At 42.7% G+C, this 25,286-nt stretch overlaps 26 non-coding genes and 25 pseudogenes across 26 annotated transcripts; all 51 read left to right on the forward strand.

The window, feature by feature from the left end:
- Positions 1–1,362: 1,362 nt before the first annotated feature.
- LOC112759239 (5S ribosomal RNA) lies at positions 1,363–1,481 on the forward strand. The gene has a single exon (XR_003180018.1). It is a non-coding gene; the product is annotated as a 5S ribosomal RNA (ribosomal RNA).
- A 178-nt stretch (positions 1,482–1,659) lies between these two features.
- On the forward strand, positions 1,660–1,777 carry LOC112759234 (5S ribosomal RNA). Its single transcript, XR_003180013.1, has one exon. It is a non-coding gene; the product is annotated as a 5S ribosomal RNA (ribosomal RNA).
- A 182-nt stretch (positions 1,778–1,959) lies between these two features.
- On the forward strand, positions 1,960–2,078 carry LOC112759628 (5S ribosomal RNA; annotated as a pseudogene).
- Positions 2,079–2,258: 180 nt separating this feature from the next.
- On the forward strand, positions 2,259–2,377 carry LOC112759280 (5S ribosomal RNA). The gene has a single exon (XR_003180053.1). It is a non-coding gene; the product is annotated as a 5S ribosomal RNA (ribosomal RNA).
- Positions 2,378–2,815: 438 nt separating this feature from the next.
- LOC112759687 (5S ribosomal RNA) lies at positions 2,816–2,933 on the forward strand (annotated as a pseudogene).
- Positions 2,934–3,116: 183 nt separating this feature from the next.
- On the forward strand, positions 3,117–3,234 carry LOC112762321 (5S ribosomal RNA). Its single transcript, XR_003182661.1, has one exon. It is a non-coding gene; the product is annotated as a 5S ribosomal RNA (ribosomal RNA).
- A 184-nt stretch (positions 3,235–3,418) lies between these two features.
- Positions 3,419–3,537, forward strand: LOC112759230 (5S ribosomal RNA). The gene has a single exon (XR_003180009.1). It is a non-coding gene; the product is annotated as a 5S ribosomal RNA (ribosomal RNA).
- Positions 3,538–3,713: 176 nt separating this feature from the next.
- Positions 3,714–3,832, forward strand: LOC112759729 (5S ribosomal RNA; annotated as a pseudogene).
- Positions 3,833–4,009: 177 nt separating this feature from the next.
- LOC112759688 (5S ribosomal RNA) lies at positions 4,010–4,128 on the forward strand (annotated as a pseudogene).
- A 180-nt stretch (positions 4,129–4,308) lies between these two features.
- LOC112762322 (5S ribosomal RNA) lies at positions 4,309–4,426 on the forward strand. The gene has a single exon (XR_003182662.1). It is a non-coding gene; the product is annotated as a 5S ribosomal RNA (ribosomal RNA).
- Positions 4,427–4,610: 184 nt separating this feature from the next.
- Positions 4,611–4,729, forward strand: LOC112759231 (5S ribosomal RNA). The gene has a single exon (XR_003180010.1). It is a non-coding gene; the product is annotated as a 5S ribosomal RNA (ribosomal RNA).
- Positions 4,730–4,905: 176 nt separating this feature from the next.
- LOC112759765 (5S ribosomal RNA) lies at positions 4,906–5,024 on the forward strand (annotated as a pseudogene).
- A 177-nt stretch (positions 5,025–5,201) lies between these two features.
- Positions 5,202–5,319, forward strand: LOC112759566 (5S ribosomal RNA; annotated as a pseudogene).
- A 181-nt stretch (positions 5,320–5,500) lies between these two features.
- Positions 5,501–5,619, forward strand: LOC112762114 (5S ribosomal RNA). Its single transcript, XR_003182467.1, has one exon. It is a non-coding gene; the product is annotated as a 5S ribosomal RNA (ribosomal RNA).
- Positions 5,620–5,802: 183 nt separating this feature from the next.
- Positions 5,803–5,920, forward strand: LOC112759741 (5S ribosomal RNA; annotated as a pseudogene).
- Positions 5,921–6,102: 182 nt separating this feature from the next.
- LOC112759552 (5S ribosomal RNA) lies at positions 6,103–6,221 on the forward strand (annotated as a pseudogene).
- A 179-nt stretch (positions 6,222–6,400) lies between these two features.
- LOC112759218 (5S ribosomal RNA) lies at positions 6,401–6,519 on the forward strand. Its single transcript, XR_003179997.1, has one exon. It is a non-coding gene; the product is annotated as a 5S ribosomal RNA (ribosomal RNA).
- Positions 6,520–6,702: 183 nt separating this feature from the next.
- Positions 6,703–6,821, forward strand: LOC112759277 (5S ribosomal RNA). Its single transcript, XR_003180050.1, has one exon. It is a non-coding gene; the product is annotated as a 5S ribosomal RNA (ribosomal RNA).
- Positions 6,822–7,003: 182 nt separating this feature from the next.
- Positions 7,004–7,121, forward strand: LOC112759736 (5S ribosomal RNA; annotated as a pseudogene).
- A 181-nt stretch (positions 7,122–7,302) lies between these two features.
- Positions 7,303–7,421, forward strand: LOC112759619 (5S ribosomal RNA; annotated as a pseudogene).
- Positions 7,422–9,186: 1,765 nt separating this feature from the next.
- LOC112759475 (5S ribosomal RNA) lies at positions 9,187–9,305 on the forward strand. Its single transcript, XR_003180218.1, has one exon. It is a non-coding gene; the product is annotated as a 5S ribosomal RNA (ribosomal RNA).
- A 179-nt stretch (positions 9,306–9,484) lies between these two features.
- On the forward strand, positions 9,485–9,603 carry LOC112759713 (5S ribosomal RNA; annotated as a pseudogene).
- A 180-nt stretch (positions 9,604–9,783) lies between these two features.
- LOC112760880 (5S ribosomal RNA) lies at positions 9,784–9,902 on the forward strand. Its single transcript, XR_003181296.1, has one exon. It is a non-coding gene; the product is annotated as a 5S ribosomal RNA (ribosomal RNA).
- A 4,054-nt stretch (positions 9,903–13,956) lies between these two features.
- On the forward strand, positions 13,957–14,075 carry LOC112759600 (5S ribosomal RNA; annotated as a pseudogene).
- Positions 14,076–14,253: 178 nt separating this feature from the next.
- On the forward strand, positions 14,254–14,372 carry LOC112762304 (5S ribosomal RNA). The gene has a single exon (XR_003182644.1). It is a non-coding gene; the product is annotated as a 5S ribosomal RNA (ribosomal RNA).
- Positions 14,373–14,555: 183 nt separating this feature from the next.
- Positions 14,556–14,674, forward strand: LOC112762206 (5S ribosomal RNA). Its single transcript, XR_003182554.1, has one exon. It is a non-coding gene; the product is annotated as a 5S ribosomal RNA (ribosomal RNA).
- A 182-nt stretch (positions 14,675–14,856) lies between these two features.
- LOC112759517 (5S ribosomal RNA) lies at positions 14,857–14,975 on the forward strand. The gene has a single exon (XR_003180253.1). It is a non-coding gene; the product is annotated as a 5S ribosomal RNA (ribosomal RNA).
- Positions 14,976–15,137: 162 nt separating this feature from the next.
- On the forward strand, positions 15,138–15,256 carry LOC112759673 (5S ribosomal RNA; annotated as a pseudogene).
- Positions 15,257–15,436: 180 nt separating this feature from the next.
- On the forward strand, positions 15,437–15,555 carry LOC112759523 (5S ribosomal RNA). The gene has a single exon (XR_003180259.1). It is a non-coding gene; the product is annotated as a 5S ribosomal RNA (ribosomal RNA).
- Positions 15,556–15,735: 180 nt separating this feature from the next.
- On the forward strand, positions 15,736–15,854 carry LOC112761816 (5S ribosomal RNA). Its single transcript, XR_003182192.1, has one exon. It is a non-coding gene; the product is annotated as a 5S ribosomal RNA (ribosomal RNA).
- Positions 15,855–16,037: 183 nt separating this feature from the next.
- Positions 16,038–16,156, forward strand: LOC112759648 (5S ribosomal RNA; annotated as a pseudogene).
- A 184-nt stretch (positions 16,157–16,340) lies between these two features.
- Positions 16,341–16,459, forward strand: LOC112759792 (5S ribosomal RNA; annotated as a pseudogene).
- A 178-nt stretch (positions 16,460–16,637) lies between these two features.
- On the forward strand, positions 16,638–16,756 carry LOC112762242 (5S ribosomal RNA). The gene has a single exon (XR_003182587.1). It is a non-coding gene; the product is annotated as a 5S ribosomal RNA (ribosomal RNA).
- A 36-nt stretch (positions 16,757–16,792) lies between these two features.
- Positions 16,793–16,911, forward strand: LOC112759811 (5S ribosomal RNA; annotated as a pseudogene).
- Positions 16,912–17,087: 176 nt separating this feature from the next.
- Positions 17,088–17,206, forward strand: LOC112762198 (5S ribosomal RNA). The gene has a single exon (XR_003182546.1). It is a non-coding gene; the product is annotated as a 5S ribosomal RNA (ribosomal RNA).
- Positions 17,207–17,242: 36 nt separating this feature from the next.
- Positions 17,243–17,359, forward strand: LOC112759802 (5S ribosomal RNA; annotated as a pseudogene).
- A 178-nt stretch (positions 17,360–17,537) lies between these two features.
- LOC112759803 (5S ribosomal RNA) lies at positions 17,538–17,656 on the forward strand (annotated as a pseudogene).
- A 178-nt stretch (positions 17,657–17,834) lies between these two features.
- On the forward strand, positions 17,835–17,953 carry LOC112761757 (5S ribosomal RNA). The gene has a single exon (XR_003182136.1). It is a non-coding gene; the product is annotated as a 5S ribosomal RNA (ribosomal RNA).
- A 180-nt stretch (positions 17,954–18,133) lies between these two features.
- On the forward strand, positions 18,134–18,252 carry LOC112759825 (5S ribosomal RNA; annotated as a pseudogene).
- Positions 18,253–18,429: 177 nt separating this feature from the next.
- On the forward strand, positions 18,430–18,548 carry LOC112759351 (5S ribosomal RNA). The gene has a single exon (XR_003180118.1). It is a non-coding gene; the product is annotated as a 5S ribosomal RNA (ribosomal RNA).
- Positions 18,549–18,725: 177 nt separating this feature from the next.
- LOC112759731 (5S ribosomal RNA) lies at positions 18,726–18,844 on the forward strand (annotated as a pseudogene).
- A 180-nt stretch (positions 18,845–19,024) lies between these two features.
- Positions 19,025–19,143, forward strand: LOC112761021 (5S ribosomal RNA). Its single transcript, XR_003181431.1, has one exon. It is a non-coding gene; the product is annotated as a 5S ribosomal RNA (ribosomal RNA).
- Positions 19,144–19,323: 180 nt separating this feature from the next.
- On the forward strand, positions 19,324–19,442 carry LOC112759612 (5S ribosomal RNA; annotated as a pseudogene).
- A 178-nt stretch (positions 19,443–19,620) lies between these two features.
- On the forward strand, positions 19,621–19,739 carry LOC112759313 (5S ribosomal RNA). Its single transcript, XR_003180084.1, has one exon. It is a non-coding gene; the product is annotated as a 5S ribosomal RNA (ribosomal RNA).
- A 177-nt stretch (positions 19,740–19,916) lies between these two features.
- On the forward strand, positions 19,917–20,035 carry LOC112759518 (5S ribosomal RNA). Its single transcript, XR_003180254.1, has one exon. It is a non-coding gene; the product is annotated as a 5S ribosomal RNA (ribosomal RNA).
- Positions 20,036–20,215: 180 nt separating this feature from the next.
- Positions 20,216–20,334, forward strand: LOC112759695 (5S ribosomal RNA; annotated as a pseudogene).
- A 179-nt stretch (positions 20,335–20,513) lies between these two features.
- Positions 20,514–20,632, forward strand: LOC112759484 (5S ribosomal RNA). Its single transcript, XR_003180226.1, has one exon. It is a non-coding gene; the product is annotated as a 5S ribosomal RNA (ribosomal RNA).
- A 181-nt stretch (positions 20,633–20,813) lies between these two features.
- Positions 20,814–20,932, forward strand: LOC112759611 (5S ribosomal RNA; annotated as a pseudogene).
- Positions 20,933–21,110: 178 nt separating this feature from the next.
- On the forward strand, positions 21,111–21,229 carry LOC112759683 (5S ribosomal RNA; annotated as a pseudogene).
- Positions 21,230–21,408: 179 nt separating this feature from the next.
- Positions 21,409–21,527, forward strand: LOC112759502 (5S ribosomal RNA). Its single transcript, XR_003180241.1, has one exon. It is a non-coding gene; the product is annotated as a 5S ribosomal RNA (ribosomal RNA).
- Positions 21,528–21,707: 180 nt separating this feature from the next.
- LOC112759770 (5S ribosomal RNA) lies at positions 21,708–21,826 on the forward strand (annotated as a pseudogene).
- Positions 21,827–25,286: the final 3,460 nt, after the last annotated feature.

Genomic DNA, 25,286 nt, shown 5'->3' on the forward strand with positions numbered 1-25,286 from the left:
TTGAATGGCAGAAAACTAAATTAGAGAATTTATATAAATTTAAATAAAAGCCTTGACTGGGAGTTGATTAGCTGGAAGCCCTATTCGTGTTGGTGTACTCTCAAGATTAATTGACAATTGAGGGTTATTGTGTTTAGTTGTCCCTTACTAAGTAAGGGTAAGTCAAATGAGTTGGAATGCTGTTCTATCCACAAGTTCCAATCCACTCTTGGGAGGATTGGTGTTAGTGAATAGAGAGCAATCCAACAATAAACCCAATTACAATCTCTCTCTTGAGCATCCTAACTCAAGGGTTCCTTTCAATCAACTCCCCATCAAGTTAGGGAACTACTCGCTCATTGTAAATGTAAAATTCATAACATAAGAAAGGGAATTAAAGAAAGACATGATAAATAATGATCAAAAGATTAATTAAAAATAAAAGTAATTCTTATATTAATAAATGCTAAAATAATCCAATAGTAAAATTAAGTAAATTAAGGAACATGGAAGAGTAAGAGACAAGTAAAGAAAACGAACTAGAATGTCGAAGTCTTGATGATGTAATAACTCTTCTCAATATCCCAATGCAAAAACAATGAACATAACAAATCCTAAAAACTATGAATGTGTAAAGAGAAAACCTAGAGGAGAGGAAAACTAGATCTAAAAACTAAAAACTATGCGGAATGAATTTTATTGTCGGTTTCTGCATGTTCTCTGGCTCTAGTCTGCTTTTCTGGGCCGAAAACTGGGTCAAAATAGGGCCCAAAATCGCCCCCAGCGATTCTGCAGATTATGCAGATCGCGCATGTCACGCGGTCGCGTCATCCATGCGGCCGCGTCATTCGGCTTTCTGCTTTCCCACACGGTCACGTCAACCATGCGGCTGCTTTGTTTGTGCTATTCCATGCCGCGCGATTGCGTCATCCATGCGACCGCGTCGCTGCGATTTCCTTTCTTTCGCGCGGTCGCGTCATCCATGCGGCCGCGTCACTTCTCACTGGTCATCTCCTCAATTTCTTGTGACCATTTTTTGCAAGCTTCCTCTCCAATCTCCAACTCATTGATGCCCTATAAAGCCTGAAACACTTAACACACAGATCACGGCATCGAATGGAATAAAGGAGAAATAAAATATATAAGTAAAAGTCTCTAGGAAGCAAGTGTTCAATCATGCCATAACTTTAGGAAGGAATTATAAATGCATGCATATTTAATGAATAAGTAGGTAAAGATCATGATAAAACCACATAAATAAACACAATATAAACCATAAAATAGTGGTTTATCAAGGCTCCTACGTGGCCCGCAGGGATTCGCAGCTCGACTTACCCTATGTAGCGATACATGCTTATGATAATTGTGTACACATACTTTAACAGGTGTGATCATACCAGCACTAATGCACCGGATCCCAACAGAACTCCGTAATTAAGCGTGCTTGGGCAAGAGTAGTACTAGGACGGGTGACCTCCTGGGAAGTCCTCGTGTTGTACCTTTTTTTTTACGTCGTGCTTACCCTCGTTCTTTAAACGACGCTATCTCGAATAGTTTAGCTATAGTGAGCCTTAATGAACTGATTTTCGGATAGCTCCCACGGGCCCTGCAGGGCTTCGCAACTCGACTTACCCTATGTCGCGATACATGCATATGATAATTGTGTGCACATAATTTAATACGTGCAATCATACCAGCACTAATGCACCAGATCCCACCAGAACTCCGTAGTTAAGCGTGCTTGGGCGAGAGTGGTACTAGGATGGGTGACCTCCTGGGAAGTCCCGTCTTGCACCTCTTTTTTTTTTTACGTCGTGCTTACCCTCGTTCTTTAAACGACGCTATCTCGAATAGTTTAGTTAAAGCGAGCCTTAATGACCTGACTTTCGGCAGGCTCCTAAGGGGTCCGCAGGGCTTTGCAGCTCGACTTACCCTATGTAGCGATACATGCTTATGATATTTGTGTGCACATACTTTAATAGGTGTGATCATACCAGCACTAATGCACCGGATGCCACCAAAACTCCGTAGTTAAACGTGCTTGGGATAGAGTAGTACTAGGATGGGTGACCTCCTGGGAAGTCCTCGTGTTGTGCCTTTTTTTTTTTACGTCGTGCTTACCCTCGTTCTTTAAACGACGCTATCTCGAATAGTTTAGCTATAGTGAGCCATAATGAACTAATTTTCCACAAGCTCCCGCGGGCCCTGCAGGGTTTCACAGCTTGACTTACCCTACGTCGCGATACATGCTTATGATAATTGTGTGCACATACTTTAATAGGTGCGTTCATACCAACACAAATGCACCGGATCCCACCAGAACTCCGTAGCTAAGCGTGCTTGGGCGAGAGTGGTACTAGGATGGGTGACCTCCTGGGAAGTCCCCGTGTTACACCTCTTTTTTTTTTACATCGTGCTTACCCTCGTTCTTTAAACGAAGCTATCTCGAATATTTTAGCTAAAGCAAGGCTTAATAACCTGACTTCCGACAGGCTCCTACGGGGCCCGCAGGGCTTCGCAGCTCGACTTACCCTATGTAGCGATACATGCTTATGACAATTGCATGCGCATACTTTAATAGGTGCGATCATACCAGCACTAATGCACCCTACGATGGGTGACCTCCTGGGAAGTCCTCGTGTTGCACCTCTTTTTTTTTTTTTTTACGTCGTGCTTACCCTTATTCTTTAAATGACGCTATCTCAAATAGTTTAGCTAAAGCGAGCCTTAATGACCTAACTTTCGGCAGGCTCCTACGGGGATCGCAGGGCTTCGCAGCTCGATTTACCCTATGTAGCGATACATGCTTATGATAATTGTGTGCACATACTTTAATACGTGCGATCATACCAGCATAATGCACCGGATCCCACCAGAACTCCGTAGTTAAGCGTGCTTGGGCAAGAGTGGTACTAGGATGGGTGACCTCCTAGGAAGTCCCCGTGTTGAACCTCTTTTTTTTTTTTTACGTCGTGCTTACCCTCGTTCTTTAAACGACGCTATCTCGAATAGTTTAGCTAAAGCGAGCCTTAATGACCTGACTTTCGGCAGGCTCCTAATGGGACTGCAGGGTTTCGAGCTCGACTTATCCTATGTAGCAATACATGCTTATGATAATTGTGTGCACATACTTTAATAGGTGTGATCATACCAACACTAATGCACCGGATCCCACCAGAACTCCGTAGTTAAGCGTGCTTGGGCGAGAGTGGTACTAGGATGGGTGACCTCCTGGAAGTCCTCGTGTTGCACCTCTTTTTTTTTTTTTACGTCGTGCTTACCCTCGTTCTTTAAACGACGCTATCTCGAATAGTTTAGCTAAAGCGAGCCTTAATGACCTGACTTTCGGCAAGCTCCTACGGGGACCGCAGGGATTCGCAGCTCGACTTACCCTACGTAGCGATACATGCTTATGATAATTGTGTGCACATACTTTAATAGGTGTGATCATACCAGCACTAATGCACCGGATCCCACCAGAACTCCGTAGTTAATCGTGCCTGGGCAAGAGTAGTATTAGGATGGGTGACCTCCTGGGAAGTCCTCGTGTTGTACCTTTTTTTTACATCGTGCTTACCCTCGTTCTTTAAACGACGCTATCTCGAATAGTTTAGCTGTAGTGAGCCTTAATGAACTGAGTTTTGGCAAGCTCTAACAGGCCCTGCAGGGCTTCGCAGCTCAACTTACCCTACGTCGCGTACATGCTTATGATAATTGTGTGCACATACGTTAATAGGTGAGATCATACCAGCACTAATATACCGGATCCCACCAGAACTCCGTAGTTCAGCAGGCATGGGCGAGAGTTGTACTAGGATGTGTGACCTCCTGGGAAGTCCTCGTGTTGCACTTTTTTTTTACGTCGTGCTTACCCTCGTTCTTTAAACGACGCTATCTCGAATAGTTTAGCTAAAGCGAGCCTTAATGACCTGACTTTCGGCAGGCTCCTATGGGGCCCGCAGGAATTTGCAGCTCGACTTACCCAATGTAGCGATATATGCTTATGATAATTGTTTGCACATACTTTAATAGGTGTGATCATACCAGCACTAATGTACCAGATGCCACCAGAACTCCGTAGTTAAGCGTGGTTGGGCTAGAGTAGTACTAGGATGGGTGACCTCCTGGGAAGTCCTCGTGTTGTACTTTTTTTTTTTTACGTCGTGCTTACCCTCGTTCTTTAAACGACGCTATCTCGAATAGTTTAGCTATAGTGAGCCTTAATGAACTGATTTTCCACAACCTCCCACGGGCCCTACAGGGTTTCGCAGCTCGTCTTACCATACGTCGCGATACATGCAATTGATAATTGTGTGCACATACTTTAATAGGTGTGATCATACCAACACTAATGCACCGGATCCCACCAGAACTCCGTAGTTAAGCGTGCTTGGGCGAGAGTGGTACTAGGATGGGTGACCTCCTGGAAGTCCTCGTGTTGCACCTCTTTTTTTTTTTTTACGTCGTGCTTACCCTCGTTCTTTAAACGCCGCTATCTCGAATAGTTTAGCTAAAGCGAGCCTTAATGAGCTGACTTTCGGCAGGCTCCTACGGGGACCGCAGGGATTCGCAGCTCGACTTACCCTACGTAGCGATACATGCTTATGATAATTGTGTGCACATACTTTAATAGGTGTGATCATACCAGCACTAATGCACCGGATCCCACCAGAACTCCGTAGTTAATCGTGCCTGGGCAAGAGTAGTATTAGGATGGGTGACCTCCTGGGAAGTCCTCGTGTTGTACCTTTTTTTTTCATCGTGCTTACCCTCGTTCTTTAAACGACGCTATCTCGAATAGTTTAGCTGTAGTGAGCCTTAATGAACTGAGTTTTGGCAAGCTCTGACGGGCCCTGCAGGGCTTCGCAGCTCAACTTACCCTACGTCGCGTACATGCTTATGATAATTGTGTGCACATACGTTAATAGGTGAGATCATACCAGCACTAATATATCGGATCCCACCAGAACTCCGTAGTTAAGTAGGCATGGGCGAGAGTTGTACTAGGATGTGTGACCTCCTGGGAAGTCCTCGTGCTGCACTTTTTTTTTACGTCGTGCTTACCCTCGCTCTTTAAACGACGCTATCTCGAATAGTTTAGCTAAAGCGAGCCTTAATGACCTGACTTTCGGTAGGCTCCTATGGGGCCCGCAGGGATTCGCAGCTCGACATACCCAATGTAGCGATATATGCTTATGATAATTGTTTGCACATACTTTAATAGGTGTGATCATACCAGCACTAATGTACCAGATGCCACCAGAACTCCGTAGTTAAGCGTGCTTGGGCTAGAGTAGTACTAGGATGGGTGACCTCCTGGAAGTCCTCGTGTTGCACCTCTTTTTTTTTTATGTCGTGCTTACCCTCGTTCTTTAAACGACGCTATCTCGAATAGTTTAGCTAAAGCGAGCCTTAATGACCTGACTTTCGGCAGGCTCCTACGGGGCCCGTAGGGCTTCGCAGCTCGACTTACCCTATGTAGCGATACATGCTTATGACAATTGCATGCGCATACTTTAATAGGTGCGGTCATACCAGTACTAATGCACCGGATCCCATTAGAACTCTGCAGTTTAGCGTGCCTGGGCGAGAGTAGTACTACGATGGGTGACCTCCTGGGAAGTCCTCGTGTTGCACCTCTTTTTTTTTTTTACGTCGTGCTTACCCTCGTTCTTTAAATGACGCGATCTCGAATAGTTTAGCTAAAGTGAGCCTTAATGACCTAACTTTCGGCAGGCTCCTACGGGGATCGCAGGGCTTCGCAGCTCGATTTACCCTATGTAGCGATACATGCTTATGATAATTGTGTGCACATACTTTAATACGTGCGATCATACCAGCATAATGCACCAGATCCCACCAGAACTCCGTAGTTAAGCGTGCTTGGGCAAGAGTGGTACTAGGATGGGTGACCTCTTAGGAAGTCCCCGTGTTGAACCTCTTTTTTTTCTTTACTTCGTGCTTACCCTCGTTCTTTAAACGACGCTATCTCGAATAGTTTAGCTAAAGCAAGCTTTAATGACCTGACTTTCGGCAGGCTCCTAAGGGGCCTGCAGGGTTTCGAGCTCGACTTATCCTATGTAGCGATACATGCTTATGACAATTGTGTGCACATACTTTAATAGGTGTGATCATACCAGCACTAATGCACCGGATCCCACCAAAACTCCGTAGTTAAACGTGCTTGGGATAGAGTAGTACTAGGATGGGTGACCTCCTGGGAAGTCCTCGTGTTGTGCCTTTTTTTTTTACGTCGTGCTTACCCTCGTTCTTTAAACGACGCTATCTCGAATAGTTTAGCTATAGTGAGCCATAATGAACTAATTTTCCACAAGCTCCCGCGGGCCCTGCAGGGTTTCGCAGCTCGACTTACCCTACGTCGCGATACATGCTTATGATAATTGTGTGCACATACTTTAATAGGTGCGTTCATACCAACACAAATGCACCGGATCCCACCAGAACTCCGTAGCTAAGCGTGCTTGGACGAGAGTGGTACTAGGATGGGTGACCTCCTGGGAAGTCCCCGTGTTGCACCTCTTTTTTTTTTTTACATCGTGCTTACCCTCGTTGTTTAAACGAAGCTATCTCGAATATTTTAGCTAAAGCGAGGCTTAATAACCTGACTTTCGACAGGCTCCTACGGGGCCCGCCGGGCTTCGCAGCTCGACTTACCCTATGTAGCGATACATGCTTATGACAATTGCATGCGCATACTTTAATAGGTGCGATCATACCAGCACTAATGCACCGGATCCCATTAGAACTCTGCAGTTTAGCGTGCCTGGGTTGGAGTAGTACTACGATGGGTGACCTCCTAGGAAGTCCTCGTGTTGCACCTCCTTTTTTTTTTACGTCGTGCTTACCCTCGTTCTTTAAATGACGCGATCTCGAATAGTTTAGCTAAAGCGAGCCTTAATGACCTAACTTTCGGCAGGCTCCTACGGGGATCGCAGGGCTTCGCAGCTCGATTTACCCTATGTAGCGATACATGCTTATGATAATTGTGTGCACATACTTTAATACGTGCGATCATACCAGCATAATGCACCGGATCCCTCCAGAACTCCGTAGTTAAGCGTGCTTGGGCAAGAGTGGTACTAGGATGGGTGACCTCTTAGGAAGTCCCCGTGTTGAACCTCTTTTTTTTTTTACTTCGTGCTTACCCTCGTTCTTTAAACGACACTATCTCGAATAGTTTAGCTAAAGCGAGCCTTAATGACCTGACTTTCGGCAGGCTCCTAAGGGGCCCGCAGGGTTTCGAGCTCGACTTATCCTATGTAGCGATACGTGCTTATGATAATTGTGTGCACATACTTTAATAGGTGTGATCATACCAGCACTAATGCACTGGATCCCACCAAAACTCCGTAGTTAAACGTGCTTGGGATAGAGTAGTACTAGGATGGGTGACCTCCTGGGAAGTCCTCGTGTTGTGCCTTTTTTTTTACGTCGTGCTTACCCTCATTCTTTAAACGACGCTATCTCGAATAGTTTAGCCATATTTCATGAGTTATTTTGTGCTTAGTTTGAGTGATTTATTCAATCCTTCAGCCATTTATTCATATTAATTGCATGGTTTTACTTTCCCTTCCTTATTATTTGATGTACGTGAAAAATATTTTTCCTAAGCTTTAAAATTAATTATTTTAATTACCTTTATTTCCATTCGATGCCGTGATTAGTGTGTTGAGTAATTTCAGATTTTCTAAGACAGAATGACTTAAAGGATGGAAAAGGAAACGTACAAAAATGGAAGGAAAGTGCGAAACGGAGTTTTGAAGAAACTGGCATCCACGCGATCGCATGGACGACGCGATCGCCAGCCAGGAGCGAAGAAGCAGGGATGCGGCCGCATGACTGACGCAGCCGCGCGACTTGAGCATAGCGCATTCAATGCGGACGCGTGACGGACGCGACCACGCCACAAGGAAAACTCCAGATGACGCGACCGCGTGACTCACGCGGACGCGTGACAAAGGCCACGTATCAGAATTTACAGAATACGCCCCCAGCGATTTCTGAAGCCCTTTTGGCCCAGATCTAGGTACAGAACACACAGACTAAAGGCTATAAAGTGGGGGAATGCATCCATTCAAAAGAGAGCTTGCATTTTTATTACTTTCCATGATTTAGATTTAGTTTTGAGAGGGAGATTCTCTCCTCTCTCTCTTAGGATTAGGATTTAGGACTTCTCTTAGTTTTTAAGAGTAACTCGCGATCCAGGTTTAGTATTTACTTTAATTTATGTTTATATGCTACTTTTACTTTAATGCTTTTATTCGTATCTATAAATGTTGCCCAACTGGCTTATGAATTATTCTATGTTACAGATTATTATTTGAATTAATGATTATTTGAGGTATTTCAGTTTACTATTGTTCTCTTTAATTTAAGTTATTATTTCTTCCCATCTAAGGACATTTTTATTCCAACAATTTTACTTTTTCCCTTTTTGGTCTTGGTTAAGAAATCAGTAACTCAACATTATTAAATTCATCATAATTGATAATCGTTATCTTGCTAATTGAACTGAACTTCAATAATCCCAACTTTTTCTTAGGAAATAAATAGGATTCGAAAGTCAAACTAATTAGTCCCTTGACTTTCCTTTACTTAGTAAAGGTTAACTAAGTGGAATTAAGATTCAACTTTCACTATTGTTGAGAAGAATAACTAAGTTGGACTTCCAATTTCTCTTACCTTGCCAAAAGTTTGCTTTACAGTATTTATTTATTTTAACTGCAATTTAAATTATTTGTCATATCTACTCTTCACTCTCAACCCCGATTTTACAACCTCCATAACCAATAATAAGAACATACTTCCCTGCAGTTCCTTGAGAAGACGACCCGAGGTTTAAAATACTCGGTTATCAATTTTAAAGGGGTTTGTTACTTGTGACAACCAAAACGTTTGCACGAAGGTATTTTTGTTGGTTTAGAGACTAAATCTACAACGCGACTGTTTTTATGAACTTCTTTACTGGCAAAAATCTTAACGTCAAAGTCCTCGTGTTGCACCTCTTTTTTTTTTATGTCATGCTTACCCTCGTTCTTTAAACGACGCTATCTCGAATATTTTAGCTAAAGCGAGCCTTAATGACCTGACTTTCGGCGGGCTCCTACGGGGCCCGCAGGGCTTCGCAGATCGACTTACCTTATGTAGCGATACATGCTTATGATAATTGTGTGCACATACTTTAATAGGTGTGATCAAACCAGCACTAATGCACCGGATCCCATCAGAACTCCGTAGTTAAGCATGCATGAGCTAGATTTGTACTAGGATGGGTGACCTCCTGGGAAGTCCTCGTGTTGTACCTTTTTTTTTTACGTCGTCCTTACCCACGTTCTTTAAACGATGCTATCTCGAATAATTTAGCTATAGTGAGCCTTAATGAACTAATTTTCGGCAAGCTCCCACGGGCCCTTCAGGGCTTCGCAGCTCGACTTACCCTATGTCGTGATACATGCTTATGATAATTGTGTGCACATACTTTAATCGGTGCGATCATACAAGCACTAATGCATCGGATCCCACCAAAACTCCGTAGTTAAACGTGCTTGGGCGAGAGTGGTTTTAGGATGGGTGACCTCATGGGAAATCCTCGTGTTGCACCTCTTTTTTTTTACGTCGTGCTTTCCCTTGTTCTTTAAATGACGCTATCTCGAATAGTTTAGCTAAAGTGAGCCTTAATGACTAGACTTTCGGCAGGCTCCTACGGGGCCCACAGGGCTTCGCAGCTCGACTTACACTATGTAGCGATACATGCTTATGACAATTGCATGCGCATACTTTAATAGGTGCGATCATACCAGCACTATTGCACCGGATCCCATCAGAACTCTGCAGTTAAGCGTGCTTGGGCGAGAGTAGTACTACGATAGGGGACCTCCTGGGAAGTCCTCGTGTTGCACCTCTTTTGTTTTTACGTCGTGCTTACCCTCGTCCTTTAAACGACGCTATCTCGAATAGTTTAGCTAAAGCGAGCCTTAATGACCTGACTTTCGGCAGGGTCCTACGTGTAACGACCCAATTTTCAGTACGCCTAGGACATACCAGAAACTGAGTGCTACCAATTTGTCATCCTAATTATTATCTATTATTTATTATATGAGCCTGATTCGTTGTTAAAAGCGTAGTTAATTTGCGAGGTACTTTTTTTTTTTAAAACGTTTGAATTAATAAACAGAATCATTCATAATCAATTCAGAACTGATAACAGATAAAACAGTTATAAACAACCACACATAAATATATCACAGGTAGTCAACAACATTCAGTGATTCAGGCTTTATTAGAGTATAGACTTTTAGTTAGAACACCCCTAGATATAGCTAGATAATAACTATATACATATATATACATACAACATCCTAGGCCCTGACCTGTTCAAGAAGTGCCTAAGCTGGCACCTAGGCTAGCCTAGACTCTAAACTACTAAAGCGAGGGAAGGTACATTCTAGGTCTTCAAAACTCAAGTCAGGTGGAACGTCACCAAAAGGTAGAACATCATCTGCTACTCCTCTGCACGATCAGACATTGCCATAGGACGTCTCTCTGGTACCTCATCAAGTAGCCACCTAACAGGAGTCTCGTACACAGGATTTAGGTTAAAAGTTCGCGTACAAACGGGGTGCAGACGTTGGCTGGTCTCACCGTGTATACATATGAACAGAGAACGGGATTCACCCTAGACTCAGAAGACTACCTAGAGCGGAATCCTCTTTGCAGAACAGTCATCAGCAAACTACGGAAGGGTACTCATGCTTCCATCTGAAGGGGGAAGGGAGAGAGAAGGGGTAAGAACTGGGGAGTTCTTAGTAGGGTCGGGGTTGTTAGTTAAGTTCATTAATTCCGTGTTGTTTAGCAGACAAATAGCAGAATACAAGAAGCAGTAAATAGAAGATACATATAAATAGAGGAAATAGAGAAAATAGAAAACAGAACACAAATAGAAAAATACATGAAAATACAACACAAACACAGAGAATAGAATACAAACAAGGAAAGCATACATTCATACAACAATCATAACAAAGGAAAATGCACAACCAAGTATGATGCATGTCTAGCCCTAGTGCAGGTAATGAGCTCATTTGTCGGTTACATACCCGCTCCCGACGTTACCCAGCAACCTCTGTCTAGATAAGGCTTTCCTGTTGGCAATATCCACTGTAAGCAACCTTTGTCTTGTAGGGTATCCACTGCAAGCAACCTTTGTCTTGCAGGGCGGCACTTATTAGCCGATATACGCCCAACAGACTTACTGTAAGCAACCTCTGTCCTACAGGAGCAACAATATACTCACTGTAAGCAACCTCTGTCTTACAGGAGCAACAACACACTCACTGTAAGCAACCTCTGTCTTACAGGAGCACACTCATCTCGATACCTCTGTAAGCAACCTCTGTCTTACAGCAAAGCATTATAGCAAGGTATCCCAAGAAAGCGTTCTTAGTGGTCGTACCACCATCTATCTGACTGCCTCTCTGCAGCAGATTCTTACATAATCATTCTCATTATCATCATTCATTAACATTCTCATTATTCATCATCACTTTCACATTCTTATGTAATACCTCTTTCTTTCTCTGTTTAATCATGCTATACAAACTCTACAGCTTTTACTTTTACAACATCTTAACTCAAACCATTTCTCTTTATCACATTACTCTTTTCTCTTTGTCTTTTTACTTTGCTCTGATTGCTCTTTTCTCTGTATCCCTTTATTCTGCTCTGGTTACTCTGTTCTCTGTGTTTCTTTACTCTGCTCTGATTTCTCTGTTTAACGTATGTATTTAAAGCTTATGTAAATTTCGGTATGAATAGTTAGTCTGTCCCAAGTATAGGTTCATTAAGTCTATACTGAAATAGTTTAACTTTTCATATAATACCTAACCCTATTCGCAATTCCAGGACTAACTATGTTGCCCTAGTTCGTTCACTAATTTCTGTCTATTTTTCTGTCATTAAAACTTTACTGAATTTTCTTTGGTTTTTATCTTTTCTTTAACTTTTTATTTTTTTCTTTATCTTTGCGTCACTATCATGTTATTACCACTCCCTAAGTGTTTTATGAAGGTAATTATGAGATTCTGCACTTAAAGTTGTCTTTCTAAAGCTTTTACAGAAAACTACCTTTTCCGCATTATTTTATTATTTTTATTAAAATATTATTTTTAATTAAATATTATTATTTATTATTTTAATACTAAATTTTCGAAAATTAACTTACCTTTTACTTTTAACCTTTAAAATTCACTTTTTACCACCCGTAACTTTTAATATTTCTACTTTTACCATCCTAACTTCCAGAAATTACCATATAACCCCTTAAACACCAAAAATTTTATTTCCTTGCGCTTTCTAAGATCTAAAAGGTGTTATTCATTGTTCTTCATCACACTCAAAGTGTTCTTCATGTTCTTCATAAATTCTTCAGATTCTTTCTCTGTTTTTACCCGTTTTTCAGTCTTTTCAGCAACCGATTTTTACCATAATTCAAAATAAATTAGCAGCCAATAAAACCCCATCTTTTCTACATGATTTAAACACAAATTGAACCTCAATTTAAGCTTAGAGTTTCGTTTTTCCAGCTGCCCCAAGAACATGAACTTAAAGCTTGAATTTCATCAAATTTCATCAAAATTTTACCAAATTTTCACCAAGAATCAATCATATATGCAACCAATTTTTAGCATAGCCAAATCATACAACATTCACACAACTCAAACACAATCAATCAAGATTAAATTCGTCAAACCCTACCTGGTTTTGCTGCTCCTAATTCGGTTAAACTTTCAGGTGGTCCTTAAGCACTTTTTCCTCCTAAATCACATCAAGAACAACTTTAAATCCAAAAACTCTCAACTGACCAAATCTCACTCAGTATGTTAGGAAGAGATATCTCACCTTAGACTTGCTGGAAATTCACGTTTCTTGACCTTCAAGTCAAGTTAAGCATGATTCCTAAGGAAGAACATCAAGAAAACACATGTTTTGCATGGTTTTCCTTGAAAACCGAATTGAAGAGGGAGGGAGACAGCCATCTCACCTTATTTCTAGCCTTGATAAGTCACATGGTTATGTAGAGGAAGAAGAGAGGATCATTTTGGTGAAATCAAAGTTTTGATTTGAATTTTGGTTCAGAAGAAATCAAGCTTTGAAGATTAAATGTTCATGAAGTTTTCTCTCTTTTCTCTCCTTTCAATTTCGGCCAAAATGATGAAATGAGACAGCCTTGGAGGTCTTGGGGGTGTAGGGTGAGTTGTGATTGGTTGGCTTGGAGGTGGATTAAAATAATATTAAAATATCTCAGGTGTATAACTACTAAAACTAGATGTATCGGAACACTTGTAAAAACATCTCTAAAAATTATTTTCTGAGCTACTAGCATAAATGACACTAGTAACATATTTATTATGAGAGTAAAACATGAATAATGAGGCCATAGCATTGCTAAATTCATCATAGAGTGCTGGTGCAAAGCTGCACCAGTAAATTGTAAATCTGGTTAAACCGATTTCCTGTTTTTAACTAAAACTGACCAGGTAACCTTATAATATCATTCAAGAAGCTTCTAATACTAATATAATGATAATATTATCCTATTTTCTCTCTTGTCTCATGAATCGAGTCCGGTTCGTCAAACTGAGACTATTTACGAAAAACATAATCAAAACTCTTAACCGATATGGTTCAAAAACTGGGTTTTTCGTGACTACGTTATCGAGCATGCCTCAGAAAAGGTTCTATCTTAAAGATGACATAATGAAAATGAGGATAGAGATACTTGATGATACAGAAGAGGTATTCCCATTACTGATCTTCCAGAGAAATCCGTGTCTTCAGAAAAGATCTTGCGTACTCAAAAATTAGGGTTGTTACACTACGAGGACCGCAGGGTTTCGCAGCTCGACTTACCCTATGTAGCGATACATGCTTATGATAATTGTGTGCACATACATTAATTGGTGTGATCATACCAGCACTAATGCACCGGATCCCACCAAAACTCCGTAGTTAAATGTGCTTAGGCGAGAGTAGTACTAGGATGGGTTACCTTCAGGGAAGTCCTCGTGTTGTACCCTTTTTTTTATGTCGTGCTTACCCTTGTTCTTTAAACGACACTATCTCGAATAGTTTAGCTATAGTGAGCCTTAATGAACTGATTTTCGGCAAGCTCCCACGGGTCTTGCAGGGCTTCGCAGCTCGACTTACTCTACGTCGCAATACATGCTTATGATAATTGTGTGCACATACTTTAATAGGTGCGATCATACCAGCACTAATGCACCGGATCCCACCAGAACTCCGTAGTTAAGCGTGCTTCGGCGAGAGTGGTACTAGGATGGGTGACCTCATGGGAAGTCCTCATGTTGCACCTCTTTTTTTTTTTTACGTCGTGCTTACCCTCGTTCTTTAAACGACGCTATCTCGAATAGTTTAGCTAAAGCGAGCCTTAGCGAACTGATTTTAGGCAAGCTCCCATGGGACCCGCAGGGTTTCGCAGCTCGACCGACCCTACGTCGTGAAACATGCTTATAATAATTGTGTGCACATACTTTAATAGGTGCGATCATACCAGCACTAATGCACTGGATCCTATCAGAACTCCGAAGTTAAGCGTGCTTGGGCAAGAGTAGTACTAGGATAGGTGACCTCCTGAGAAGTCCTCGTGTTACACCTCTTTTTTTTTTTACGTCGTGCTTACCCTCGTTCTTTAAACGATGCTATCTCGAATAGTTTAGCTAAAGCAAGCATTAGTGAACTTATTTTCGGCAAGCTCCCACGAGACCCGCAGAGCTTCGCAGCTCGACTTACCCTACGTATCGAGACATGCTTATGATAACTGTGTGCCCATAATTTAATAGGTGCGATCAAACCAGCACTAATGCACCGGATCCCACCAGAACTCCGTAGTTAAGCGTGCTTGAGCAAGAGTGGTATGAGAATGGGTGACCTCTTGGAAAGTCCCCGTGTTGCACCTCTTTTTTTTTTTTACGTCGTGCTTACCCTCGTTCTTTAAACGACGCTATCTCTAATAGTTTAGCTAAAGCGAGCCTTAATGTACGGAGCCCGCAGGGCTTCGCAGCTCGACTTACCCTATGTAGCGATACATGCTTATGATAATTGTGTGCACATACTTTAATAGGTGTGATCATACCAGCACTTATGCACCGGATCCCACCAGAACTCCGTAGTTAAGCATGCTTTGGCGAGAGTGGAACTTGAATGGGTGACCTCCTGAGAAGTCCTCGTGTTGTACCTTTTTTTTTTTACGTCGTGCTTACCCTCGTTCTTTAAACGATGCTATCTCGAATAGTTTAGCTATAGTGAGTCTTAATGAACTGATTTTCGGCAAGCTCTCACGGGCCCTGCAGGGCTTCGCAGCTCGACTAACCCTATGTAGCGATACATGATTATGATAATTGTGTGCACATACTTTAATAGGTGTGATCATACCAGCACTTATGCACTGGATCCCACCAGAACTCTGTAGTTAAGCATGCTTGGGCGAAAGTGGTACTAGAATGGGTGACCTCCTGGGAAGTCCTCGTGTTGTACCTTTTTTTTTTTACGTCGTGCTTATCCTCGTTCTTTAAACGACGCTATCTCACATAGTTTAGCTATAGTGAGTCTTAATGAACTGATTTTCGGCAAGCTCCCACGGGCCCTACAGGGCTTCGCAGCTCGACTTACCCTACGTCGCGATACATGCTTATGATAATTGTGTGCACATACTTTAATAGGTGCGATCATACCAGCACTAATGCACCGGTTCCCACCAGAACTCCGTAGTTAAGCGTGCTTGGGCGAGAGTGGTACTAGGATGGGTGACCTCATGGGAAATCCTCGTGTTGCACCTCTTTTTTTTTTTTACGTCATGTTTTCCCTCGTTCTTTAAACGACGCTATCTCGAATAGTTTAGCTAAAGCGAGCCTCAATGACTTGACTTTTGGCAGGCTCCTATGGGGCCCGCAGGGCTTCTCAGCTCGACTTACACTATGTAGCGATACATGCTTATGACAATTGCATGCGCATAGTTTAATAGGTGCGATCATACGATCACTATTGCACCGGATCCCATCAAAACTCTACAGTTAAGCGTTCTTGGGCGAGAGTAGTGCTAGGATGGGTGACCTCCTGGGAAGTCCTCGTGTTGCACCTCTTTTTTTTTTTTTACGTTGTGCTTACCCTCGTTCTTTTAACGACGATATCTCGAATAGTTTAGCTAAAGCGAGCCTTAATGACCTGACTATCGGCAGGGTCCTACGAGGCACGCAGGGCTTCGCAGCTCGACTTACCCTATGTAGCGATACATGCTTATGATAATTGTGTGCACATACTTTAATTGGCGTGATCATACCAGCAATAATTCACCGGATCCCACCAGAACTCCATAGTTAAACGTGCTTAGGCGAGAGTAGTACTAGGATGCGTTACCTCCAGGGAATTCCTCGTGTTGTACCTTTTTTTTTACGTCGTGCTTACCCTTGTTCTTTAAACGACGCAATCTCGAATAGTTTAGCTATAGTGAGCCTTAATGAACTGATTTTCGGCAAGCTCCCACGGGCCCTGTAGGGCTTCGCAGCTCGACTTACCCTACGTCGCAATACATGCTTATGATAATTATGTGCACATACTTTAATAGGTGCGATCATACCAGCACTAATGCACCGGATCCTACCAGAACTCCGTAGTTAAGCGTGCTTGGGCGAGAGTGGTACTTGGATGGGTGACGTCCTGGGAAGTCCTCGTGTTGCACCTCTTTTTTTTTACGTCGTGCTTACCCTCATACTTTAATTCGCGTGATCAAACCAGCAATAATGCACCGGATCCCACCAGAACTCCATAGTTAAACGTGCTTAGGCGAGAGTAGTACTAGGATGGGTTACGTCCAGGGAATTCCTCGTGTTGCAACTTTTTTTTACGTCGTGCTTACCATCGTTCTTGAAACGACGCTATCTCGAATAGTTTAGCTAAAGCGAGCCTTAATGACCTGACTATCGGCAGGGTCCTACGAGCCCTGCAGGGTTCGCAGCTCGACTTACCCTATGAAGGGATACATGCTTATGATAATTATGTGCACATACTTTAATAGGTGCGATCATACCAGCACTAATGCACCGGATCCTACCAGAACTCCGTAGTTAAGCGTGCTTGGGCGAGAGTGGTACTAGGATGGGTGACGTCCTGGGAAGTCCTCGTGTTGCACCTCTTTTTTATTACGTCGTGCTTACCCTCATACTTTAATTCGCGTGATCAAACCAGCAATAATGCACCGGATCCCACTAGAACTCCATAGTTAAACGTGCTTAGGCGAGAGTAGTACTAGGATGGGTTACCTCCAGGGAATTCCTCGTGTTGTAACTTTTTTTTACGTCGTGCTTACCATCGTTCTTGAAACGACGCTATCTCGAATAGTTTACCTAAAGCGAGCCTTAATGACTTGACTATCGGCAGGGTCCTACGAGGCCTGCAGGGTTCGCAGCTCGACTTACCCTATGAAGGGATACATGCTTATGATAATTGTGTCCACATACATTAATTTGTTTGATCATACCAACACTAATGCACTGGATACCACCAGAACTCCGTAGTTAAACGTGCTTAGGCGAGAGTAGTACTAGGATGGGTTACCTCCAGGGAAGTCCTCATGTTGTACCTTTTTTTTTACGTCATGTTTACCCTTGTTCTTTAAACGACGCTATCTGGAATAGTTTAGCTATTATGAGCCTTAATGAACTGATTTTCGGTAAGCTCCCACGGGCCCTGCAGGGCTTCGCAGCTCGACTTACCCTACGTCGCAATACATGCTTAGGATAATTGTGTGCACATACTTTAATAGGTGCGATCATACCAGCACTAATGCACCGGATCCTACCAGAACTCCGTAGTTAAGCGTGCTTGGGCGAGAGTGGTACTAGGATGGGTAACCTCCTGGGAAGTCCTCGTGTTGCACCTCTTTCTTTTTACGTCATGCTTACCCTCGTTCTTTAAACAACGCTATCTCGAATAGTTTAGCTAAAGCGGGCCTTAATGACCTGACTTTCGGCAGGCTCCTACGGGGCCCACAAGGCTTCGCAGCTCGACTTACCCTATGTAGCGATACATGCTTATGATAATTGTGTGCACATACATTAATTAGCGTGATCATACCAGCAATAATGCATAGGATCCCACTAGAACTCCGTAGTTAAACGTGCTTAGGTGAGAGTAGTACTAGGATGGGTTACCTCTAGGGAAGTCCTCCTGTTGTACCTTTTTTTTACGTCGTGCTTACCCTCGTTCTTTAAACGACGCTATCTCGAATAGTTTAGCTAATGCGAGCCTTAATGACCTGACTTTTGGCAGTGTCCTACGAGGCCCGCAGGGTTTCGCAGCTCGACTTACCCTATGTAGCGATACATGCTTATGATAATTGTGTGCACATACATCAATTGGTGTGATCATACCAGCACAAATGCACCGGATCCCACCAGAACTCCGTAGTTAAACGTGCTTAGGCGAGAGTAGTACTAGGATGGGTTACCTCCAGGGAAGACCTCGTGTTGTACCTTTTTTTTACGTCGTGCTTACCCTTGTTCTTTAAACGACGCTATCTCGAATAGTTTAGCTATAGTGAGCCTTAATGAACTGATTTTCAGCAAGCTCCCACGGGCCCTGCAGGGCTTCGTAGCTCGACTTACCCTACGTCGCGATACATGCTTATGATAATTGTGTGCACATATTTTAATAAGTGCGATCATACCAGCACTAATGCACCGGATCCCACCAGAACTCCGTATTTAAGCGTGCTTAGGCGAGAGTGGTACTAGGATGGGTGACCTCCTCGGAATAACTCATGTAGCACCACTTTTTTTTTACGTCGTGCTTACCCTCGTACTTTAAACGACGCTATCTCGAATAGTTTAGCTATAGTGAGTCTTAATGAACTGATTTTCGGCAAGCTCCCACGGGTCCTGCAGGACTTCGCAGCTCGATTTACCCTACGTCGCAATATATGCTTATGATAATTGTGTGCACATACTTTAATAGGTGCGATCATACCAGCACTAATGCACCAGATCCCATTAGAACTCTGCAGTTAAGCGTGCTTGGCCGAGAGTAGTACTACGATGGATGACCTCCTGGGAAGTCCTCGTGTTGCACCTCTTTTTTTTTACGTCATGCTTACCCTTATTCTTTAAACAACGCTATCTTGAATAGTTTAGCTAAAGCGAGCCTTAATGACCTGACTTTCCGCAGGCTCCTACGGGGTCCGCAGGGCTTCGCAGCTCGACTTACCCTATGTAGCGATACATGCTTAAGATAATTATCTACACATACTTTAATAGGTGTGATCATAACAGAACTAATACACCGGATCCCACCAGAACTCTGTAGTTAAGCGTGCTTGGGCTAGAGTAGTACTAGGATGGGTGACCTCCTTGGAAGTTCTCGTGTTGTGCCTTTTTTTTTACGTCGTGCTTACCCTCGTTCTTTAAACGACGCTATCTCGAATAGTTTAGCTATAGTGAGCCTTAATGAACTGATTTTCGGCAAGATCCCACGGGCCCTGCAGGGCTTCGCAGCTCGACTTGCCCTACGTCGCGATACATGCTTATGATAATTGTGTGCACATAAATTAATAGGTGCGATCATACCAGCACTAATGCACCGGATCCCACCAGAACTCCGTAGTTAAACGTGCTTAGGCGAGAGTAGTACTAGGATGGGTTACCTCCAGCGAAGTCCTTGTGTTGTACCTTTTTTTTACGTCGTGCTTACCCTCGTTCTTTAAACGATGCTATCTCAAATAGTTTAGCTAAAGCGAGCCTTAATGACCTGACTTTCGGCAGGCTCCTACGGGGCCCACAAGGCTTCGCAGCTCGACTTACCCTATGTAACGATACATGCTTATGACAATTGCATGCGCATATTTTAATAGGTGCATTCATACCAGCACTAATGCACCGAATCCCATCAGAACTCTGCAGTTATGCGTGCTTGGCCGATAGTAGTACTACGATGGGTGACCTCCTGGGAAGTCCTCGTGTTGCACCTCTTTTTTTTTACGCCGTGCTTTCCCTCGTTCTTTTAACGATGCTATCTCGAATAGTTTAGCTAAAGCGACCCTTAATGACCTGACTCTCGGCAGGGTCCTACGAGGCCCGCAGGGCTTCGCAGCTCGACTTACCCTATGTAGCGATACATGCTTATGATAATTGTGTGCACATACATTAATTGGTGTGAGCATACCAGCATTAATGCACCGGATCCCACAAGAACTCCGTAGTTAAACGCGCTTAGGCGGGAGTAGTACTAGGATGGGTTACCTCCAGGGAAGTCCTCGTGTTGTACCTTTTTTTTTTACGTCGTACTTACCCTCGTTCTTTAAACGACGCTATCTTGAATAGTTTAGCTAAAGCAAGCCTTAATGACCTGATTTTCGGGGGGCTCTAATGGGCCCCGCAGGGATTCGTAGCTCGACTTAACCTATGTCGGGACACATGCTTATGATAATTGTGTGCAAATACTTTAATAGGTGCGATCATACCAGCACTAATGCACCGGATCCCATCAGAAATCCGTGGTTAACCGTGTCTAGGCGAGAGTAGTACTAGGATGGGTGACCTCCTGGGAAGTCCTCCTGTTGCACCTCTTTTTTTTTAACGTCGTGCTTACCCTCGTTCTTTGAACGATGTTATCTAGAATAGTTTACCAAAAGCGAGATTTAATTACCTGGTTTTCGGCAGGCTACCACGGGCCCCGCAAGGCTTTGCAGCTCGACTTACCCTATGTCGCGACACAAATTTATGATAATTGTGTGCGCATACTTTAATATGTGCGATCATACCCGCACTAATGCACTGGATCCCATGAGAACTCCGCAATTAAGCGTGCTTGGGCAAGGGTGGTACAAGGATAGGTGACCTCCTGGGAAGTCCTCGTGTTGTACCTTTTTTTTTACATCGTGCTTACCCTCGTTCTTTAAACGATGCTATCTCTAATAGTTTAGCTATAGTGAGCCTTAATGAACTGATTTTCGCCAAGCTCCCACGGGCCCTACAGGGCTTTGCAGCTTGACTTACCCTACGTCGCGAGACATTCTTATGATAATTGTGTGCGCATACTTTAATAGATGCGATCTTATCAGCACTAATGCACCAGATCCAATCAGAACTCCGCAGTTAAGCGCGCTTGGGCGAGAGTGGTACTAAGATTGGTGACCTCCTAGGAAGTCCTCGTGTTGCACCTCTTTTTTTTATGTCGTACTTACCCTCGTTCTTTAAACGACGCTATCTCGAATAGTTTACCTAAAGCAAGATTTAATGACTTGATTTTCGGCAGGCTCCTACGGGGCCCGCAAGGTTTTGCAGCTCGACTTACCCTATGTACCGATACATGCTTATGATAATTGTGTGCATATACATTAATAGGTGTGATCATACCAGCACTAATGCACCAGATCCCACCAGAACTCCATAGTTAAGCGTGCTTGGGCTAGAGTAGTACTAGGATGGGTGACCTCCTGGGAAATCCTCCTGTTGTACCTTTTTTTTTTTACATCGTGCTTACCCCCATTCTTTAAACGACGCTATCTCTAATAGTTTAGCTATAGCGATCCTTAATGAACTGATTTTCGGTAAGCTCCCACAGGCCCTGCACGGCTTCGCCGCTCGACTTACCCTATGTCGCGATACATGCTTATGATAATTGTGTGCACATACTTTAATAGCTGTGATCATACCAGCACTTATGCCCCGGATTCCACCAGAATTCCGTAGTTAAGCGTGCTTGGACTAGAGTAGTACTAGGATGGGTGATCCCCTAGGAAGTCTTCGTGTTGTACCTTTTTTTTACGTCGTGCGTACCCTCGTTCTTTAAACGATACTATCTCTAATAGTTTAGCTATTGTCAGCCTTAATGAACTGATTTTTGCCAAGCTCCCACTGGCCCTGCAGGGCTTTGCAGCTCGACTTACCCTACGTCGCGAGACATTCTTATGATAATTGTGTGCCCATACTTTAATAGATGCGATCATACCAGCACTAATGGACAAGATCCAATCAGAACGCCGCAGTTAAGCGTGCTTGGGCGAGAGTGGTACTAAGACTGGTGACCTCCTAGGAAGTCCTCGTGTTTGGTATGCGAGATTGTTACTCTGAGGTTGTAAAATTTGTTGTTCGTTCTCTCCCTGGCATGGCGCCAATAACTGGTGCACAATACCATGGTCCAAACATAACTTCACAACTTCGCACAACTAACCAGCAAGTGCATTGGGTCGTCCATGTAATAAAACCTTACGGGAGTAAGGGTCTATCCCACAGAGATTGTTGGTATGAAGCAAGCTATGGTCATCTTGTAAATCTCAGTCAGGCGGATATCAAATGGTTATGGAGTTTTCGAATAGTAATAATAAATAAATAGAAAATAAAGATAGAAATACTTATGTAATTCATTGGTGAGAATTTCAGATAAGTGTATAGAGATGCTTTCGTTCCTCTGAACCTCTGCTTTTCTGCTGTCTTCATCCAATCCTTCCTACTCCTTTCCATGGCAAACTTTATGTAAGGGCATCACCGTCGTCAATGGCTACATCTCATCCTCTCTGTGAAAATGGTCCGATGCACTGTCACTGCATGGCTAATCATCTGGAGGCATCACCGTTGTCAATGGCTACATCCCATCCTCTCTGTGAAAATGGTCCGATGCGCTATCACTGCATGGCTAATCATCTGGAGGTTCTCGATCATACTGGAATATGATTTACTATCCTTTTGCGTCTGTCACTACGCCCAGCACTCGCGAGTTTGGAGTTCGTCACAGTCATTCAATCCCTGAATCCTACTCGGAATACCACAGACAAGGTTTAGACTTTCCGGATTCTCATGAATGCCGCCATCAATCTAGCTTATACCACAAAGATTCTGATTAAGAGATCTAAGAGATAATCATCCAATCTAAGGTGGAACGGAAGTGGTTGTCAGGCACGCGTTCGTTTGGGAATGATGATGATTGTCACGTTCATCACATTCATATTGAATTGCGAATGAATATCTTAGAAGCGGAATAAGTTGAATTGAATAGAGAAACAGTAGTACTTTGCATTAATTCGTGAGGAACAGCAGAGCTCCACACCTTAATCTATGGTGTGTAGAAACTCTACCGTTGAAAATACATAAGTGATAAGGTCCAGGCATGGCCGAATGGCCAGCCCCAAACGTGATCAATATGATCCAAAGTTGAACTAAAAATCATAAGATGTCTAATACAATAGTAAAAAGTCTTATTTATACTAAACTAGTTACTAGGGTTTACAGAAGTAAGTAAATGATGTAGAAATCCACTTCCGGGGCCCACTTGGTGTGTGCTTGGGCTGAGCTTGAAGTTTACACGTGGATAGGTCATTCTTGGAGTTGAACGCCAGTTTGTAACGTGTTTCTGGCGTTCAACTCTGGTTTGTGACGTGTTTCTGGCGTTTAACTCCAGATTGCAGCGTAGAACTAGCGTTCAACGCCCTTTTGCGTCGTCTAAACTCAGGCAAAGTATGGACTATTATAATTGCTGGAAAGCCCTGGATGTCTACCTTCTAACACCATTGAGAGCGTGCCATTTGGAGTTCTATAGCTCCAGAAAATCCACTTTGAGTGCAGGGAGGTCAGAATCCAACAGCATCAGCAGTCCTTCTTCTACCTCTGAATCTGATTTTTGCTCAAGTCCCTCAATTTCAGCCAGAAAATACTTGAAATCACAGAAAAACACACAAACTCATAGTAAAGTCCAGAAATGTGAATTTAACATAAAAACTAATGAAAACATCCCTTAAAATAACTAGATCCTACTAAAAATATACTAAAAACAATGCCAAAAAGCGTATAAATTATCCGCTCATCACAACACCAAACTTAAATTATTGCTTGTCCCCAAGCAACTGAAAATCAAATAGGATAAAAAGAAGAGAATATACTATAAATTCCAAAATATCAATGAAACATAGCTCCAATCAGATGAGCGAGACTTGTAGCTTTTGCCTCTTGAATAGTTTTGGCATCTCACTTTATCCATTGAGGTTCAGAATGATTGGCATCTATAGGAACTCAGAGTTCAGATAGTGTTATTGATTCTCCTAGTTCAGTATGTTGATTCTTGAACACAGCTACTTTATGAGTCTTGGCCGTGGCCCTAAGCACTTTGTTTTCTAGTATTACCACCGGATACATAAATGCCACAGACACATAATTGGGTGAACCTTTTCAGATTATGACTCAGCTTTGCTAAAGTCCCAAATTAGAGGTGTCCAGGGTTCTTAAGCACACTCTTCTTTTGCTTTGGACCTTGACTTTAACCGCTCAGTCTCAAGTTTTCACTTGACACCTTCACGCCACAAGCACATGGTTAGGGACAGCTTAGTTTAGCCGCTTAGGCTAGGATTTTATTCCTTTAGGCCCTCCTATCCACTGATGCTCAAAGCCTTGGGATCCTTTTTATTTACCCTTGCCTTTTGGTTTTAAGGGTTATTGGCTTTTTCCTCTTGCCTTTTGGTTTTAAGAGCTTTTGGCTTTTTTTGCTTGCTTTTTCTCTTTTTTATTTTTTTCGCCATTTTTTTCTTTCTTTTTTTTTCTGCAAGCTTTGTATTCACTGCTTTTTCTTGCTTCAAGAATCATTTTATTATTTTTCAGATTATCAAATAACATGTCTCCTGTTCATTATTCTTTCAAGAGCCAACATATTTAACATTCTAAAACACCAACTTCAAAAGACATATGCACTGTTCAAGCATTCATTCAGAAAACAAAAAGTATTGTCTCCACATCAAAATAATTAAACTAAGTTCAAGGATAAATTCGAAACTCATGTACTTCTTGTTCTTTTGTAATTAAAACATTTTTCCATTTAAGAGAGGTGATGGATTCATATTCACTACTTTAAGGCATAGACACTTAGACACTAATGATCATGTAATAAAGACACAAACATAGATAAACATTTAACATAAGAAAATGAAAAATAGAAAATTTAAGAACAAGGAATGAGTCCACCTTAGTGATGGTGGTGTTTTCTCCTTGAGGAACCAATGATGTCCTTGAGCTCTTCTATGTCTCTTCCTTGTCTTTGTTGCTCCTCCCTCATTGCTCTTTGATCTTCTATAATTTCATGAAGGATGATGGAGTGCTCTTGATGTTCCGCCCTTAGTTGCTCCAATAATTGTGTGGAGGAAAATGTATCCCCTGAGGTATCTCAGGGATCTCTTGATTTGCAGTCAAATGTTCTACCACTGAGCTATAGACCCTTGATGGAAGCTTTGTCTTCTC

The sequence above is a fragment of the Arachis hypogaea genome, chromosome 16, assembly GCF_003086295.3.
Source record: "Arachis hypogaea cultivar Tifrunner chromosome 16, arahy.Tifrunner.gnm2.J5K5, whole genome shotgun sequence".
Lineage (NCBI taxonomy): Eukaryota > Viridiplantae > Streptophyta > Magnoliopsida > Fabales > Fabaceae > Arachis > Arachis hypogaea.